Genomic DNA, 20,419 nt, shown 5'->3' on the forward strand with positions numbered 1-20,419 from the left:
TGACTTAGATCTTAATCTTAAATTTAGCAGTCCTCTCCGATGCAGCCCATTTTTAATAATAGAATCAGCCAGACTCTAATAAATCCTAGTGTCACCTGGACTTTGTTTGCCATAAAATATTGGCCTTTTTCTTTACTCCAGGAGCAAGGAAAAATCATGTAGCCAGGACTTACCACTTCACAGTGTTAGCTTGTTCATTAAGTGTGCAGTCCCCTTGTCATTTTAACAGAAACAGTATTACAAAAGTTACAACACATCTTAAATATATATATCAAAAGCCCACTAAATCAACCATGCACCCCCCGAACAGAAATGGACATGATTTGACAAGTTTATTTACACGAGGGGTCAAACACTCTCTCAGATAGCTTTCGGGAGCTGAATTTACAGTAACCCAACTCATGAGAAAACATGGGGTCCTAAAAGTCAAATCCAAGCATGAAATACTTTAAAAACAGTCACTTTTCATTGGCTGGAAAGAAAAACAAACAACCCTTCCTTAATATGGAATATATATCACTTAAAATCATCAGTCTCTTAAAAAAATCCCCTTGTGTTTCTGTCATTTATGTTGTATCCTCTGGGAAGTTCTTATAAAAATGACCTGTTGAATCTGAAAACAACAGGTCCTTCTTTTTCGCACAAAGGCGGCTCTGTTTTTTCCATCAAGGACACAAGAAAGAAGTGATTAAAGACCCCTAAAACTCTTATCTGTAGCAGTTCCATTGAATTCGGCCTTGTACAGTGTATGAGTGAAAGCCTTACAAGCTGAGTGCCCCGAGTATCTGAGTCAGTGTTTGGCTCCGAGGTGCTATTATAGATGGTGAGATGTTTCGTACTAAAACCCTTTATTTAAATTTTACCTTTTAGACTTTATTTCCACAAAGTAGGATTGTTTCTTCATATTCCAGAAATGAGTGTTTGAGGGCCCAGGACATGTAGAGACTTGGATCTTACTTTCTGTGGCACGTTCTGAGCTTGTGAGAGAGGAAGGAAGGCTTCAAGGTAACTAGAAACACAAGTATTGGGAGAGAGAGCGAGAGGGAGAGAAGGGGAAAAGTCATAAACATTTAGAATGCTCTCTCTTTGGAAACTGGATGCGTACTGTAAAGTAAATCTTGCTTTGGATTGTTTACTCCAGCAGAAGAGTTTCTATAAAGCAATTTATGGCGGTTACAAAAATAACTGCACAGTAGACTTCATGGTTTGGTGAATTTAATTTTCCAAGTGTTGGAGCAATGTCTTTGTTTTGCCATTTGCAATGGGTTTTTATTGGACGCATAAATTTAAGTTTAACTCAATTACATAGGAAACTCATTAAAAAAAAAAATCCAAGCTGTGGAGCCTGGATTATGTGATTATTTAATGAAATTTTGCCACAGTTCCCTTTCATTTGGCCCTGAAGTTAGAGTTTGACGTTTGTGAGAAACACTGAAGATTTCACCTTGAAAAAAAAATCTCCCTCAGAGAATGCCACTTAACTACTAAGCGTGTTTTAATTTTTGGTTTGTTTATTGATTTTTAGATAGACAGAGAGAGAGGAAGGGGGAGAGAGAGGAACTTAGTCGACTTGTTGGTCCACTAATATTGATGTGTTCATTGATTGCTTTTTGTGTGTGCCCTGACCAGCCATGGACCCTGCAACCCTGGCGCATCCGGTGGACAACCTAACCAACTACCCTGCCAGGGGTTAACTGTTAAGTGCATTTCAGCTGCTTGCATTTAGCCAGTATTTTAGAATAAGGGGTTCAGTTAGACTTTCTTGAGTTAGACCAAAATTTGTAATATAGCACTTCTAATCCACACTTATGACCACGTGTGTGCACACACACAAACAGGAAGTCCTAGTATTTGCACCCTGCTGTGAATTTTAGAAGAGAGAAATCTGTGTAATTGCTTTTAGATGCTCAGTAATATGGGAGATTCACACATACATGTGTAGCCCTTTTTTCTGCCCATGGTAGTTTGCTGTGGCAGTGCCCCCTACTGTCCAGACAAAGGGACGGATCTATTGCTGTTAGGAAGTTGGAGGGCATCCCTTGGGGAAGGAGTTTGAGAGTTAGCAATGCCTTCTGGATGTTTTAATGTATGTATCATGCCGGGGGGAAAAGAAAGTACTTTATAAACTGCACCCCGAGAATAGTGTAATCAATTGTTTCTTTGAACAAATCGGTATGTAAAGGCAAAGAAAATTCACTTATTTAAAATATTTAAAAATGATTTTTTTTCTAATTAATTTAAAATGTCCTAACATTATTCTAAAATAAATGAAACAAAAGCAAATTTTAATGTTCTAGGAGATTTGATCATTCAGGCTGCTTCAGTGTAGTTTCCTGGCTGTGAAACACCACACGGATGGGTTTAAAATAGCAGACATGAGATCAGTACAACACATGTCTGCGGCTTGCACGTCCCGGGAAAGCAATCCTTTGCAATGAACGGTCTCCATTTCCATTGTCTGTGTGGTGGGTGCATAAAGGAGAGCAGGGAACTGCTTCATTGGCTTCTAGGCTGATTCAGGTCTTTTCTGGAAGTCACCACCACATGCCTCTAAGGGGTTTGAGAGCAGTGAGCTCAGGGTTGGATAGGAGGTCCTCCCTCTGTTCTGCACCAGCCAGAAGGCATCCTTTTTTATCTGAAGACGAGACATACCTACTCATGAAGGATTTAAAGATGTGTGTATTTATGTATATGGGTGTCTCTCTCTCTATGAATATATATATATATATATATATATATATATATATATATATATATGACCAAATTTTGTAATATAGCACTTCTAATCCACACTTATGACCACGTGTGTGCACACACACAAACAGGAAGTCCTAGTATTTGCACCCTGCTGTGAATTTTAAAAGAGAGAAATCTGTGTAATTGATGGAGATGCACACACACACATACATACATGTTTGGTTTCTGTAGCACTTTGGTTTCATATTTAGGACAGGATAGGAAGTATTTGTTAGCCAGTCTTTTTTGCTGGCACATCTATTTCCTACGTTTTGATTTGCTTCCTTCAGTGAGCCTGGACAATCTCAGCGGAGATCGGTATCATCGGAATCGTTTTGCTCTGCAGCATTCAGGAAGATCGGAGATTGCTGCGCTCCGTATTTGGGAGTCAGTTCTCCCCCGGCCGAAGTTTCCTGGCTTTCACCGGGCGCTGCCTTGTTTTTCAAGGCCAGGGCGGCCAGGCCGAGCGGAGGAGCTGTGGTTCTTCTCGGGGCAGGCGGGCTTGGCAGCAGCTGGGAGCAGCTGCAGGGACCTCCGCGCACAGTTTCCCACCCTCCGGAGCCGCAGGCCCTTCTGCGTGGAGGCCTGGACAGGAAATGTGAGCCAAGGGAGCTGCAGGCCTGGCCACCCGGGCTCGGTCACATGGATGACGGCCGGAGCGGACGCTCTGTCCCTAGGGCCGAGTTAAGAACATGGGGAAGGGGCTAGGAAACAGGACGAAGTTGCTGTGGACTCTGAGTCTAGGGCACATGTCTGGGGGGGGGGGGGAGGGAGGGGACGGCACAGTTTCTCTCATACATACTTTCCCAGGGGCTCTCGGTGATGGTCACCTCCATCCCTGAGAGGTGGCACACTGGCCTGTGGAGATGCCACAGTGCTGCCACTTGTTTGCTGAGCTTCTGCCCTGGGCACCTCCTGCCCAGCAAACAAGTCAGATAGCCTCACTCTGTGTGTCTGTGGATTGCACACCCACACGCACTTGGTGCAAGGCCAGACACCTACAGGAGGGGAAAGGGATGGCATTGAGACCAGGAAAGTTATGAAGTGGTTGGAAACTTCTGAACAGTATCAGTTGCCCTGCTATGGGACAGGCTTTGGGACTAATGAGTTCAGGCCCTAAAAGCAATAACAACAACCAAGCCACATTCAGCTTGGTCCTGGAATACCTCATGTGAGCAAATATCTCTTCATAACAAGGAGATTTATAATGTGCCGTTTATGTTTTATGTCAAAAGCATAGCCATCTATGACTAAAAATCCTCCACAATATTAAAATCTTCTGCCTTCCCCTTAAAGGAAAACACTCTGGCAAAGTAGCTGTTGGTTGGTTAGGAAATAGGTGTCAAATCGGTATTTTTGGAAGGGGCACGGGAACGCCCTGAGCCGGGGCTGTTACTGAGAATGGGGCTAACCTTCCACAGACGGATGCTCCATCTTGAGGAAGGAGTCACAGACAGCTAGGCGTGCCTCACATCTGCAAGGAACGCATTTGAACAATCGCACATTGCAGTTACCACCAGTCAGATGTCTGGGCCGAGAATATACTTAGCACGTTTCCTTAGGGGGATGTCTTTCTCCACCTGGCTGCTAAAAAGTTGCATTTCTTGGTGTGTTTTCCAGGTATATTAGATAGACTTCAAACTTTTAGAAATGCGTTTCTGCTTAAGTGATGAGCTAACATTGTGGCACTGAGGTTTCTTATTAACTATATGCTTTTAATGTGTAATAAGAAGAAATTACACCTAAGTATTACTTTAGATTCCTAGGCTTTTGCATTTGTAAAACTGTCTTAAAAATGCTTGCCAGCACTTTAAATGTGATGCAGCTTAAAAATATCTGTAGGGGATAGCGATATAGTTAATAAATAGAATTATGAGAACAGAACTTAGAAACTGAGGAAATGCCAGGTTCAGTGGATTGAAGCATCTTCCCAGTTTTTTTTTGTTTGTTTTTTGCCTCCAATGATAGAAACTTCTGCTTTTTGCATTATTCACGTGGTCTCTATCATGCCTCTAACACTGACATTCATCCTATGAACATGTCAGGAAGGGATGTCAGAAGTTCAAATTAGGCTTGATTCAGAAATTGTCAGATGACAGCAAATGTAAAAAGAAAAGGGGAAGTGTTTATTAAGAATTAAGTACTTGACATTAAGCTTGTGGTATTCTCGAAAAAAAAATTTTTTTAATCTATTCACTGACTCCTAAGAGCAGCTTACTTTGAATGTGACCTGTAGCGCCACCTAGTGGAAGGAAGCGTCAGCAAGGAACCGAAATGGCTAAAGTTTGAAAAGATTTCTATTAGAATATAAATTCAGCCTCAACTGAAAAAGGGGGGTGGGGCGGGGCTGTGTCAGGGAGCACTTACAAGCGAGTACGATCTGCTGGTGTGGCTGAGCTGCCTTGACTCTCTGCCTGAGCTTGCTTCTTTTGGGTAGGGAGTTTATTCTTTGGAGAGGAATGAAAGAGACTTGCCTTCACAATAAATCTGAAAAACAAGATATAAATGATTAAGAGATTTATATTAGAAATGCACATGACTGAAAAGAATGCCATATGCCCCAGATTAGCTTTGTTAGTGTGTTTTGCCTCTGTTTCTGAAAGCCAGCCTCAAATGAAAATACTTCCAGATGATTTTATTTCAGCAGGCACTCTTATTCCGTCCCCTGTTGTACAGGCTCTGGAGGAAGGTCCTGTGATTCCTAACGGGGAGCGCACAGAAGTCTGTTTAACCCTTCATGTCCCGCCATGCACTGCAAAGGCCCTGCTTACCAGGATGCAGATGGAGAAGTGCTTCTAGAGTTTCAGGGGCCTTCCTGGGACCACAGCCCAGATCCCAGCCAGAGCTGCATAGGGGGAGGGGGCCAGGGTAAAAGTAACGCAGGAGGGAAGGGAAAAATAGGAACGTTATGGTGGAGAAACCTGGATGACACCACCCTAATCAAGTGATAAGGTTAACCTTGCCTTGTTATCATGTGGATGTCCCCTCTCCTCCCAATTCCATCATCTCGCTCTAATCATGAGAAGACATTTGACCAACCAAATGGAGGGACATCTACAAAATTTCTGACCAGTGTTCTTGAAAATCGTCCAGATGATGTAAGGCTGATAAACTATCCCAGATGGGAGGAGGCAAGCGAGACTGATCACTAATTAGTAAATAAAGGTGATTGATACTCTTGATTGGATCCTGGAACGGAAAAAGGCCGTTCATGGGAAAGGGGACATGTGAGTAATGGGAGTGCTCTACTCCAGCGGTCTCCAACCTTTCAGACCTCATGGACCGCCAGTGGTCCATGGACCACCGGTTGGCGACCGCCCATAGTACTCTTCCGAGGTTCATTTCCTGGTTTCGTTCATTGCACTAGGGTTACGTAAGACAACAAGCTTAGGAGAATTAGGCAGAGTTGCATATGAGAATGCGTCCTACTATTTCTTTTACGGGTTTAACATCTAAAATTATTCTAAAGCAAAAGGAAAAACAGCTCCATCAACACAGATGGCAGGGTAGTGTCAGCACAGAGGGACAGGGCTCGCGCTGGCATGTCCCGCTGGCAGCTCCCTAGTGTCCTTGGTCCTCTCTCCTCTCTGAAGGCCCCAGCACAGGCTTCCCCGCCACCCTAGCACCTGTCGCTTCAGATGTGCTCAGCCTCCTCAGCTGATTTCCTGTGAAAATCGGCTCACGGCTCCCCTCCTACTCTCTTGTCCCTGAATCCAGCTGAGATAGTTTTGTTTTTCTTTCTTTCTCTGGCAAATGTAAAGTGAGGAAGGTCTAAGAAGTTGCCTGCCCCGACTGCGTCCCTTTCCTGCTGGAGGGAGAGCAAAGACTCTATGTCAAGGACAGGTCACGGGGACGAGGGGGACTGAGGTAGGGGTCAGAGGAAAGTCAGACGTGGGCATCTGTCTCTTTTGCTACAAATACAGGAGGAGCAGTTGCCAGTGATGAAGAGACGGGCTTAGGGCTGTGGACTTGCCTTGTGGCTAAGGCTACAGCACAGCCTAGATTTCCTAGGCCAGCTCAGATATTCTACCACTTACTGGAACTCTGCGCTTTTCACCTTTGGTTTAGGCACGAGGGCTAGGAGGTCAGCCACAGGAGCAAGCAGATCTGGAGCAATCGCGGGGCTAAAGGACTAGAGGGTACAGAAGCTCTGACCCTCAGAGCACAGGAGGGCCAGGCCTGGCCATCTGGGCGGTTCTTCCTCCTGGAGCTACCAAACCGGAGGCGAGTCATCAGGCTATAAGTCCCTACAAGGGGCACACGGGTATTCTCTGCTTCTGTCTTTAAACACACAGTGTGCTACGGAGAGTCCAGCTCCACAGAGGAATGAAAATCTGACTTGAAGCACTTCCTTTGACATTTTTCACAACTGTCATTACATGTTTACGTAAGCAAAACAAAATCGCACATAAGCTATACCTTAAAATCAGAGAATTTAACGGTATTTCCTATTAACGGTTGAGTCACTTATCTTTATTAGATCTGTTTTATGAACCTGTTTCCTGCAAAAGAGAGGCTGCTGATGCTTATGTAGGTAGTGTGGGTTTCTTTGATTTATTGCCATTCCCAACTTATTGTTTGGTATTTTTCTATCTTCGTTGGTATACAATTTTCTGCGTGCATTTTGAACCATTTTTTTTTAAATTAACAAAACACTTGAACCCTGCAATCACATGATAAAAATCTGTCTATTTAGTCTAGTTTCATTTATTGCCACTGTTGTTGCTGATATTAATTCCTTCCTTCTACTGACTTTCAGCTTAGTTGTTTCTTCTTTTTCTGGTTTCTTAAAAGGTACAGCCAGGTTGTTTGAGATCTTCCTTTTCTCTTGACATATCGTTCATAGCTGTAAACCTCCCTTGGCAAACTGCTTTTGCTGCTGTCATAGATTATCTTTTCCTATACAGTTGTCTCCAGAAATTTTATTTTATTTTCCATGTTGATTTCTTCTTTAACTTGCTGTCCAGGAGTGGATTGTTCAATCTCTACACATGTGTGGGTTTTCCCGTTACTGATTTCTAGCTTTGTACCGTTGTGCTCGAGAAGATACTTGCTAGGATTTCAGTCTTCTTACGTTTGTTCAGACTTGTCCTCGGCCCCACCTCTGATCCCTCCTGGAGAATGTTCCCTGCGCTGGAGAGGAACGTGCGTTCTCCGGTCAGCAGGACTGCTCTGTGTGTCTGTTAGATCCATCTGCTCTAACGTGCCGTCCAAGCCCGTGTTTCCGTCCTGAGTCCTTCCTGGATGATTCATCGATCATTGCAGATGGGCCAGAATGGCTACATTGGCTGGGCCCTCCTTGTGCTGGGTGCTGCTGTGTGCCCTGCTGCTTGGTCTGGAGATTTGATGGATCTGATTAGTATTATTAAGTAGGTGCAATTATCGATCAGGAAACAGAGGCTCAAGGTAACTTGCCCGAACTCATACAGCCAAATAGCAGGACTGGTGCTGGGCCCAGCATGCCCGTGCTCCACCAGGAGACATTCCCCATGTGTTCGGCTAGCAGGCCTCGGTGGCTTGGCGATGGCAGGGACGGAAGGACTGGCCCATGAGGCAGAGTGACTTGGAATGTTTGATTCTGGGTCCTGAATTTTCTGTTAAAAGACAAGGCAATGTATCAACATGTGGCTGAAAAGTGATTTTTTAAAGTAATTGATAAATATCCTTGCACGCTCACTGACCTGGATATAATAAGAGAGGCTGCCTCTGCTTTTGGTGTAATTCTTTTTTTTAAGAAGTAATCTTATCTCAGGACTCATTGTTCTGAGCAATCCGAAATCCTGGGTCATTCAATTGATTTTTTCTTCACCCATTAAAGTATCATAATAACAGTGAAAAAATCCAACTGAGCAAGCTTCTTCCTTCTAAGCAGCTGCATCGGAAAACAAAAATATGATCAGAGTTATAACCAGATAGTTTCTTGCTGCTCCTGGAATTGGGGCAAGGCGAGTTGGTGGCCGTGTTTTGGCTGCTATCTTCAGCAACACCCGCTCCTATAGTCTGTAGGAATCCCCCCAGGGCCCCCTCACAGCCCTCCCCATCCCCCTCACCCCCCAAATGTGGCTGAGTCATTGCCTAAGCCCATCTTTCTCACTTATTTCTGTATTTGCACTTTTTGAGTGATATTTTTTTTTACTCTTTAGATATATTAATATTCCCAATGAGGGCAGGGCCCATTTGTTACCTCCACACACAATTCTGTCTATCTTCATTATTGTTATTAGTAACTTTGATCTCATTGATTTCTGGCCAGGATAGTGGCCAGGTCTTTGCCACATCAGACATGTTTCTAGTCAGATTGAATGGTAAGTTATGAAGGATGTTGGATTAAAAGCCATTTAGAGTCTTCTTCGCATGGAGAAACTGAGGTGCCGTGCCCAGGGTTAAGCCAAACCATAGGAGCCTGAGGCTTCCCATGGCCAGGGAATAATTCTGGAGGATACAATTGGGAAACAATTGCAGGCTCAGAATTACATAAGTGTAATTTTGGAGGATTTGCACCAATGACAAAAAATATTCCAGAGAACGGAACAAGTTATAGCATTATTTTTTCTCCTCCCAGAATTGGTGAATTAAAGCACTGCATTGCATTGAGTCAGTGATGCTTAGAGATTTTAGAGGCCCGATTGGCCTATGGATCCTTGTAAGTAATTTGTATTTTATGCCTGTTGCCTGCTCTGCTTGTAAAGATTAGTGGGAGAAACCCGAGCACAGGCAGGAAAACGTTTGCTTTTTCTCTCCTGAGTGTTCAGGGTAGGAAGTAATCAATCAAATTATGGGAATAAAATTCCGTTTCCCTTTTACAGAGCTCTTACTTGGATTAGCCCTCTCTTTTCAATAGAAAATATCAGAGTTGCCAGGCTGGTTTGAATGACAAAGTCAGAAATGGTGTGTTTGTGAAGGTCATAAATCTTGGCAGAGTCTCATTAAGTTCAGGTATTTAAAGAGGGAACTGGATTAAGCAGCAACTTAAGTTCCATTTCCAGAGCCTGCTGCTCCCCTCGGCTGCACCTTTCCTAACTGAAGCCACGTTCTCCCCCCCCCCACCCCCCCCCCCCCCCCCACACACACACTGTTTGAAGAGTCTGGTAGGAAAATGCTGCAGCCACCAGTGACTTCATTGCACAAACGCTTTTCAGTAAACAAAAAGAGCATCTCCTTTTCTTTTTTTTTATTTCCTGGTGGACTCTAATTATTTTTGTAGTTTCTTTCATCAAATGTTGGGGGGGGGGGGTGTTTTCTCTTTCTTTCTTTCTTTCTTTCTTTCTTTCTTTCTTTCTTTCTTTCTTTCTTTCTTCCTTCCTTCCTTCCTTCCTTCCTTCCTTCCTTCCTTCCTTCCTTCCTTCCTTCCTTCCTTCCTTCCTTCCTTCCTTTCTTTTTCTCTTTTTAAAGACATAAAGGCCACTTGTTTTTCTTTCTAATGAGACCTTACTCTTTCTTCTTGGTGTAGGAGGACCTGGATTCCAACCGTATCTGTTAAACGGCTTTCCCCAAAGCCAGAGGGCCTGCTCGAAGCCCTGCCAGCTTTAACGATGGAAAGAAAACAAATTGGATCTGTTTTATATTTGTGTGGGGGGGAAGTCATGGGGAGTTAATGCTTGTGATAAAAATTCTTGGGATTTTCAGGTGCGTTTCTCCTGTGGCAAAGGCTGGCAGGTTGGAAGCAAATGTTGGACTAAAGACTTCCCAGCTCCAGCTGGTGGTGAACAAGTAAGAAAGTGGACTCCTGACGGCCATGCCCTCTGATTTTTTAAAATACTCTTGGAACACTAATAAAGAAAAATATTGGGGAACATGTTCTTCTTCTTCTTTTTTTTTTTAATGTATTGGGAAATAATTCATATATTTAGAACCAAAACCAAATCTAAACCAAAACAATATTCTGCCTGGATGAAGCAGTCATACTTATCTGAGGGGAATAGTTGCTAGGTTGTAAACTGTGGCTTCTAGGGAAGACCAGAGCTGGACAATAAAAAGCTGGTGAACCCAGAGTCTTCGAACACTGAGTCACAAGACATTCGTGTATAATAAAATCAAAGGATTTAACGGAAGGGGCTACAATAGGATATGCTAGAAGAGTGAATCCAGGTAGCTAGCAATCCGTCCATCTTGACAAACATCGTTCAGTTGTGTGTGTGTGTGTGTGTGTGTGTGTGCACGTGCAGAAAGGATTGGGCATAGACTATATTTGCTATAGTGGATCTCAATGGAAAAAGAGTTTGGGAAACTCTGGCTGGTGTGACTAGGAGTCCTGTGTGAAGAGACTGAGGCAAATATGCTGCCTCCTGTGCTGGGGATCTACATCTTGTATCTTCAGGACCTAGAGCTGTACCTGCCACGTCATAGATTCACTAGTTGTTTAACAACAACAACAAAAAAATTGAAAATGAACTTTAAGGCAGAGGTTGATATTTTTTTTTTCTGGGAAGGGCCAGGTAGCAAATATTTTCGGCTCTGTGAGCCATATGGTTGCCATCAATTATGCAGCTGTGCTTTTAGAGCAGGAAAACAGCCTTTGACAAGACGTAAGTGAGTGGGCATTGCGATGGCCCAATAAAACTGTATCTATCGGAGAGCGGGACCTCTGGCTTATGAGTGGGAACCTTCGTGTTTCGAGTGCCTAACGAGTGATTTAAAAATGGGGGATGTTGAGAAGGGCAGGGAGATTTTTGTTCAAAAGTGTGCCCAGTGCCATACTGTGGAGAAGGTGGAGAAGGGAGGCAAGCACAAGACTGGGCCAAATCTCCATGGTCTGTTTGGACAAAAGACAGGTCAGGTCCCTGGACTTTCTTACACGGATGCCACAAGAACAAAGGTATCACCTGGGGTGAGGCTACTCTGATTGAGTGTTTGGAGCATCCCACGGAGTATGTCCTAGAAGAAAATTGCTCTTTGCTGGCATTGAGAAGAGTGCAGAAAGGGCAGGCTGATAGCTTATCCAAAACAGCTACCATGCCGCATCCAGTTTGGTTCAGTGGATAGAGCATTGGACTGCGGACTGAAAGGTCCCAGGTTCGATTCCGGTCAAGGGCATGTACCTTGGTTGCGGGGCACATCCCCAGTAGGGGGTGTGCAAGAGACAGCTGATCAATGATTCTCTCTCATCAATGTTTCTAACTCTCTATCCCTCTCTCTTCCTCTCTGTAAAAAATCAATTTATATATATATATATATATATATATATATATATATATATATATATATATATATATAATGCTACCATGAGATTAGTTGGCCACGGCCTTGTTTATTATGAGTGTCTGGTGACTTCTTTATGTGTACCATATTTACCATGTGTAACTGATCTCCTACACCAGAATTCAGATCATGGATGGCTAACAGAGCATGTCTTTCAGGCAGCTCTGGTTTAAGTAAGATTGGCTTGTGGTTGAATGAATATGGTCAGCTTCTTGAGCTCTGATGATGATTTGGGTTCAGCAAGTGCTATCACTGCCCCTCTCTCCCTTCTAAAAACATGACTGGACTTGATTCTTGATGTTCAACTTTTCTCACAGTTGGTGCGTGCCATCTCAAAACTGCAGGAGACTGGCTTACATGTAGATTTATAGAACTGGTGTGTTAATATGTTTAAACTCTGAGGAAAACCCTTGACTGTCTCTTAGACCTGCAAGACTTGATCAGATTTCAAGTTCTGTTAAAAGGAAGGGCTGCAGGTATGCTGGCAGGGGCCATTTTATCTTTTTGGTCCCAACTATGCCAATTTAATAAAATTCCCTATCTTTATGCTGTTGCCTTTTGCTGAATGAAAGGCATTTTAGTGTAGTTTATGTATAATATTAAATAGAGAGTATTTAACATTTCTAAAAACAAACAAACAAACAAACAAACAAAAAAACCACCCATTGCATTTACCAACACAAGCCTTCAGCTCACTGGTCAGAGTGAGCAGACTTCCAGGGAGGCTAAAGGTGGTACCTTCTTTACTTACCTTGTCTCTCTCAGGTGAGTGCCCACCACCCATCTCCTGAGAGGTGTGAGTGCCTGAGGTGGGTTAGTGATAAAGCTCAGGAATGACCCAGGTCCTTGCAGCCGTATAAGGAGGGGACAGTCCATCCAGATCTGCAGGACAGTGACCTGGGGAACTTTCTGAAATCGCTGGAGTTGTTTGAAGTGATGGCACTTCATGTAAAGTGATGATATGCTCCACTACAAGCATTCTGTTTTAGAAAAGGCACCACATAAGCACAACTCAAAGCTGTCTTGGGTCATTTATTAAAAGCCTAATAACTCATCGATATTTCCTTGACTTTGTACTTCAATACATGTATAATTTACAGATCTTCCTCTTTTTCCCCATTTCTCCTTTTGTCTTTGGGATGGCGATAGAGGACACAATGAGGGAATAGCTTATCATCTGATTTTCATTTTGAGAAATGGTCTCACCATGTGGTTTAATTCAACCACCTGCCTTGGCAAGTGAGGAGTGAGACACCAGGAGATCATTGAGGATTGTTAAAAAGCATGTTTCAAGAGTTTGGACCTTATTCTTGGTCAGCATTGTCTAATAGAAATGTAATGGGAGCCACATATGCCATTTAAAATTTTCTATTAGCTGCCTTAAAGTTAAGAATGAAGAGGTGAAATTCGTTTTAATAGTATTTTTACAAAAACTGATATGTCTGAAATATTAACATTCCAATATGTAAACAAAAATAAAACATTTCAATGAGATATTTTGTCTTTTCTTACAAGATATGACAGGCCTAGTGAGGGTTTGATGCATGCAGCAGTCTCTGTGCCAACCAGCCACATTTCAAGGGTTTACTAGCCCCATGAGGCCAGTGGCTACCGTGCTGGACAGAGCCTGGGAGTCCGTGCTGAAGGCTTTCAGTAGAAGACTGACTCTTCCTATCTTCCCTGGTTCTGCTGTGGAGCCTAAGCCTCTGAAAGTTGGTGGATTCTGAGCAGGTGACGGTTAAAAGACCCAAAAAAGGAAGAAGATGGAGGCTTGAGCTAGAGCGGGGCAGTAGGCATGGGGCTCGGGGGTGATTTGCTAGACCTTTCGGTAACAGGAATTGTAAAGCTTTTTTTGTGGAATGCTAGCATGAGGAAAGGGGGGCGGGGAGGGAGAAATTGGAGAGTATTTCCAGCTCAAGTGTGTTTAGCAGTAATTGTGACTATGATAGGGAACAGGTAGAAATAACAGTTGTCAAGGAGAACAAACAGCTTTCTTGTAGACCTGGGAGAGGGAGGTACATTGGGGTGAGCTGCAGCTCATGAATGAGATCAAGCTCAGGAGCCATCAAAGGGCATGACAGCTGTGACCATGGCCACAACGTGTGCCGCAGAACACAAGGAGGGGGTGGGAGGGGCGCAGTTTCAGGAAAACATGGGTGTATTCTTCCCCAAAGAGAGACAGTTTCCATAGGTTTTGCCATGAAGGAGGGAACTGTACTGATGTCTATAATTTACTTTGAAATGCATTAAATATGACAGCATGGAGAGATGGATGAATAGATATATGATAATACAAATATAGAAAGTATGATGATAAAAATATGTATTTAGAATTTTTTTAAATATATTTTTTTAAATATATTTTTTGATTTTTCACAGAGAGGAAGAGAGAGGGATAGAGAGTTAGAAATATCGATGAGAGAGAATTATCGATCAGCTGCCTCTTGCACAGCCCACAGTGGGGACGTGCTCGCAACCAAGGTACATGCCCTTGCCTGGAATCGAACCCAGGACCTTTCAGTCCACAGGCCTACACTCTATCCACTGAGCCAAACTGGTCCCGGCTATATTTAGAATTTAATTGGTGGGTAGATGGTACTTGTTGTTCAAGTCTCTCCTACTTTGGCCGTGGTTAAAATTTTCATACAGGGTTGTGGGTGGCAGATGGTTTCAAGGCCAGTGGTATCGAGTGCTAAGGAAGTGGGAGGAGGTTCGGTGTCTCTTCAGTTAGGGAGGATTGGCAACCCTCCGACCAGGTGGGCTGTTGTGGTGTGACAGAGCCAGCCGGCATTGGGAGGATGGAAGTGCTTCAGAGAGAAGAGTGTAAGGGACCTCACCAGGTGTCTGCTTTAGGCCATCTCCTTTGCTGGACTGGACTTGGCCAGTGAGTTTCTTATCCATGTTTTAGGACCATCATCGCTAGTTATCCAGGTATAAAATTCCCTACAGGGAAGGAGACTTTGGAATGTATATAGTGTGTCTTTGTCCTGGTTACTGCCTCTGTGCATAATGTTTTCTGCACCAACATGGTTACATATGCATGGTGACTAGATCAACACCTTTTTTTATCAGAAGTTTCTAGCCAGATTTTTTTTTTAAATTGCAGATTGTGCTCTTTGGATGGATGCTAAGGTTTCAGTATTAATTACTGAACGTAAGTAGTGTCCGCTATGCCTGTTTAATGTTCTTGAAAATTTTGGGAAAAGCATAGTGATGCTGCTTTAAGGTGTGCTGCAATAGTCTATGCTAAACTGCATTGTGGGAATGGAAGGAACATAAACTTGCTTTAAGAATCTCCATCTACCCTGACTGGCATTCCCAGTGGTTAGAGCATCGGCCTATGCACCAGAGGTCACAGATTCATTTCGAGGTCAAGGGCACATACCTGGGTTGAAGGACCAATCTCCCCTCCCCTTTTGGTGTATGTGGGGGAGGCAACCAATAGTGTCTCTGTCACATGGATTTTGTTTTTTTCCTCTTCTCCCCACCCCTCCCTTTCACTCTCTCTAAAATCAATGGAAAAAGTTTCCTCATTCCTTGGGTGAGGATTAAAAACATTATTTTAAAAAAGAATCTCAATCTTTTTAACCTCACTTGAAAGGCCCATGAGAGAATGAAGAATTTTAATTGCTTTGTGTTTTCTCTCACCCACACTGAAATTTTTTTAAAAGTTTCAACCATTGAATTTTTTTTTTTATCAGTGACACATTCTTGCTTTTCCTGTATGAATGCCAAATATCAAACATTCTTTCTTATGTTCCTGATGCTTTCTCTTCTTGGGAAACTTTGATGATGAGAATACACTAAAAAAAAAGAAAAGAAAAAGAAAGATAAGGAAGAAGAAAACCCTGAGAAAAACCAAACCAACTTATTCCTTAACTGTCTGACTCACAAAGTGATTGCTTATGGAAAAACTGCAGTGTTTTATTTATCATTTAGTTGATGGTGATAATGTCTCTCCAATTCATATAAACTCTTAGAGAAAGGACTTGGAAGGCATTTCCAGGTGACAGTGGCTTAAACAAGGGGACTTGCTGCATCTAAAGTGAGGAATGCTTTCCATGCTGTCTCTAGGTTTGATGCTAGAATATTGCAGCAAGGACTCCAGTGCATCAGCCTTTGATTCCAGTGCACTCAGAGGTGCAAGGTGGGCCCTCAGCAGCAAGCAGCACCTCAGGGGATCCACCTGGAGAGGATGAGGGAGAAGAGCGGAGGAAGAGTGAGTGATGTCCAGAGAACTGATTAATTAAAAAGCTAGTGGGCTTATGTTTGTACAGATGGCTGCATTTTCACTCTACTCACCTACTATCCTGCCTGAGATAAAGCAGTTGCCACGCTACCCTCTGTGTATGTGTGGGAGAACTTTGAAAGGTTGAGCCATGACCAGAACTCGCCATACTTGCAGCAGGAGGGTGGGGAGGAGGGGGAGTAGAAAACAGCACTGAACAAACACGTGCTCCGAGGGCCAACAGTGAAGGGCCAAGGAGACCACATGCATTGGAACCGAGATTGTTCACAGTCAGCCTTGATATTTCCAGTGGCTCCCCCCAGAGACTTGTGTGAGTTTGAAATTCTTAGATGTGGAAATGTTCATTGTCCCTGCTTCCCCAGGTCTGCTTTCCTGGTCATCCTTCCTACGGCCGGCCGTGGGTTTCTGGTAAATTTCCTCAGGCCCTAAATTTGTTCCTTTTTCATAATTTTGTTCACTTGTTCTTTTTTTTTTTTTTTTTTATAAGTAACATTTCCTGATGTTTGTGGAGATGAAGACCTGTATCGTATTTACAGGAATGCCAGTCATCTGTCTCCACAAAATTAACAATGACAGGATCTCATGAACTACTCAGTCTGCTTACACATCATCAAAGTCACTGCCAGGGGCTACTCTGTGTGACAGTGCTGGTTGAAAAGTAAGGCATTCAGAGAGATATGACAGTATTTCCAATATGGTTTCTTATAAAAGAGGATTTACTTTTCCAGCAGAGGAAGCATGAAAATCATTAATTAAGTGATCTAATTAATGCATGAGCAGTGCTGTGCAAATGCAGAAGGCGACTATTACACAAAATGCTTAGAAATCCATTGGCCATTCATTGTCTCCCTCCATGTGCAAAACCTTAATTGTCTAGCAAAGTATGCCAATGGATGGATTATATTTCAGCTGTCTTCTTGCAAGCATGTTTCCCTCATTTATAAAAAAGTAAATAAGCTAATAGTTCATTGATTACTAATTGGCTTGAATATGTGACTTATGTATATCTATTATTATAATACTAGACACCTGGTGCACGAATACTAGCGGATTCGTGCACCGGTGGGGTTCCCCCTGTGGGCCTTCGGGGGGTTGGGCGGATACTGGCAGTCCAACATCCTCGGAGGTATGTAGCAGTGCAGAGAGTGGCAGGTGGCTAGGGAGGAGCCTGAGCCCAGGCCGGAAGCACTACTCCCACTCATCCTGGCCCAACTGCTCCTGCCACTGCCGCCGCTCGGTAGGCATGCTGCCACTCTGCTGTGGTCTTCGCATCCGTCCTACAGCAATACCAGCAGGCCCATGACCCAGAAGCTGCTGCAGCAGGTTCATGCCCAGTTAGTCCAGATGCCAGATGCCGGTCCCAATTCTGATCCCAGTCCGGATCCGGGAGGGGCATGCTAGGGGTGTGTCGGTGGGAGAGGCCGCTGCAGTTTTGCTTGCCAGCCGTGAGCTAGGCATCTTGTGGCCATTGGTTAGCTGAGTGGCGCTCCCACTGTGGGAGTGCACTGACCACAAGGGGGAAGCTCCTGCGTTGAGCATCTGCCCCCCGGTGGTCAGTGCATGTCATAGAGCGACCAATCAAATGGTAGAATGGTCGCTTAGGCTTTTATGTATATAGATGCCAGCACAGTTGTAAAGTTTGGATGACATCATTGTCCTTCAAAACATGTAGTTCTCAAAATCAGATGATAATTAGATAGGTAAGAATTTTAATATATTGATTTATGAGTGCCTATGATCGGAATGTTGTAGAATATTTAGCTCAGTTTGGAAAGCTTGGGCAAAATCATTTTCCTTAAAAACAGAAAGTTCTTTTTCTTCCTCCCCATGGCCTCTGAAAATCTGAACTATTGAACTCTGATTTGAGTAATGATGTCCTCTGCTTTGCCAAATGAGTCGTTTCCCCTTTTATAACATCCATCAGAGAAAAAGGGAAGTGTTCATTGGGACAAACTGTTTCCCGGGAAAGGCCTTTCCTTGTGTTTGCATAAGTCACAGTGATTTTAAAATAGAGGAAAACTTCCTCTTGCTCTTGAGGGACATTTAGGGAATAAAAGAGTTTGAGTCTCTGGGTTGCATTCTCTTTGCCCAGAGATGCTAAGACCGTAGTTAAACAAATGTCTTCCATCGTCAGAAGAATGTAACATGGACTACTTAACAGCATATGTACATTTAAAAGTGGCAGAGATAAAAGATGGTCCATATATGTGCAGTTTTCTTAGACACACAACAACATGTAGAATGTACTTTAAATGTATTTTTATAAATTTGAAATACTTTGGCTCAGAATGGTGTGACTGGATTTACTTGTATTGCATTCGATTCCTGTTTGAAATTTATGGAGCACTAAATCCCAGCCCACTGGGGACTGAGCTTGTTTACTCTTATAAAAATAAAGTGCCTTATTAATAAGGAAAAAGCCCACTGTCGTCAAATCTCATTATCAGCATTGGAAATGGCCTCGGGGCCACTTAGTCCAACACTTACCTGATAGACCAGAGTTTGTTTAAACAACTTGTAGCTCTTCCAGTCATCAAGTAATGCTTCTGAGCTGTGTTTTCACAACAGGGATATAGTGTGTTTGAAGAGTAAAATATTTAGTCATCCCATTGCTTCCTTTGTCTACTGGTTAACAAGCAGGTCCATATGTCTTTATTCTTCATTCATTTGGCTAGTGGTTTTGAGACAGTACAGTGCATGTGGACAACTGTAGGAGCATGCCTTTACTAACTGGTATCAAAGTTACTTGTTAGGAAGACAGGTCAGGCAGTTCTGCTCTAATGCTTGTTTTAATCAAGTGAATCTGTTCCTGGGAATGAGGATATTAGGGGATAATTTGAGCATGAAGTGAACTTTGTGTTTGTTTATGTGCATTTTCATCCACAAGAAAGACTAAAGGAATGCAGAAAACTGTACCCAGCTGAACCCAGCCATGCAAGCAAACACACACATGCAAACACACACACACACACACACACACACACACACACACAGCCCTCAGCTCACCACACGTTATGGGGCACATGCATGTGTGGTGTCTAGCTTTGGGTACCACTTCACAGCAACTGATAAGCTGCAGCCTTCCAGTGCCCACTTTCACAAGAAAACTTTAGGGTGTTTTCCAGGTTAAGTGTCATGTTTATTGTAGTATTTATGAATTTCATAACCATTTAAGGTGGGTAAAACTGTGCTACTCTTATTATTAGGTTTCCACCTTTTTTAACGGTGCTACTGGTGAAGTTTCTGAGTGTTGTACCCTAACTCTATTTTCCCCATAAGCCCTGTAACTTTTACTGCATGTTTTTATGCAGTGTGTTGATTTTAGGACTGCATATGTTGGAGTTCTTCGCACAAGCTCTGCATAGCTGACCCATGACGGAAAACATAGCAAATACAGCAAAGACAACCCTTGCAACCCACTGGATGCACTTCTTCCCAGGCATTCTACTACACATCACTCATTTTATATATATATATATATATATATATTATTGACGTTTTACGGAGAAGAAGGGAGAGGGATAGAGAGCTAGAAACATCTATGAGAGAGGAACATCGACCAGCTGCCTCCTGCACACCCCCTACTGGGGATGTGCCCTCAACCAAGGTACATGCCCTTGACCGGAATCTAACCTGGGACCTCTCAGTCTGCAGGCTGACGCTCTATCCACTGAGCCAAACCGGTTTCGGCTGCATCACTCATTTTTTAAAAAATGTTTTAACCTAATGAGGCTCAGGGCATGTATAGAATGTACAATCATTTTATCACTTAGGAGAATAATATGAACCCTTCTAAGTTTACTGATAGGCCTTTTATAAACATTGTCTTGACTTCTAAATCTCATTTTAAGAATATGTTGTAATTTACTTATTTAGCCTTTAGGTACTTTTTAAGTTTGAGATTATTATAAGTGGTATCTTGCTGGGTATCTTTGTAATGCTATTTGTTACACTGAGTACAAGTTGCATGGAATGTGTTCCTAGAAATAGAATCATAAGGTCAAAGACTATGAACATTCATACACTCTGCTAAACTGATTGAAACAACAAAGAGAAAATTTCATTTGAATGCCAAAATGTGACAAATTACACAAATGCTTTACTAATAATAATAAAAATAAAAGATGCACAGTTCTGGGCATCAAATATTTAAATATATAGTTGTGTGATGTGGTCAGGGAATCTCCAGCTTACCTATCGATAATAGTAAACTGTTTTCTTAGGTACTTTGACATC

At 42.9% G+C, this 20,419-nt stretch overlaps 1 protein-coding gene across 1 annotated transcript in view; it reads left to right on the forward strand.

Annotated features, from left to right (window-relative positions):
- HS3ST3A1 (heparan sulfate-glucosamine 3-sulfotransferase 3A1) overlaps positions 1-20,419 on the forward strand; it is a 93,858-nt gene that overhangs the window by 1,669 nt on the left and 71,770 nt on the right. The window lies entirely within an intron of this gene.

This window comes from Pipistrellus kuhlii, unplaced genomic scaffold, assembly GCF_014108245.1.
Source record: "Pipistrellus kuhlii isolate mPipKuh1 unplaced genomic scaffold, mPipKuh1.p scaffold_m20_p_23, whole genome shotgun sequence".
In the NCBI taxonomy this organism is placed as follows: Eukaryota; Metazoa; Chordata; class Mammalia; order Chiroptera; family Vespertilionidae; genus Pipistrellus; species Pipistrellus kuhlii.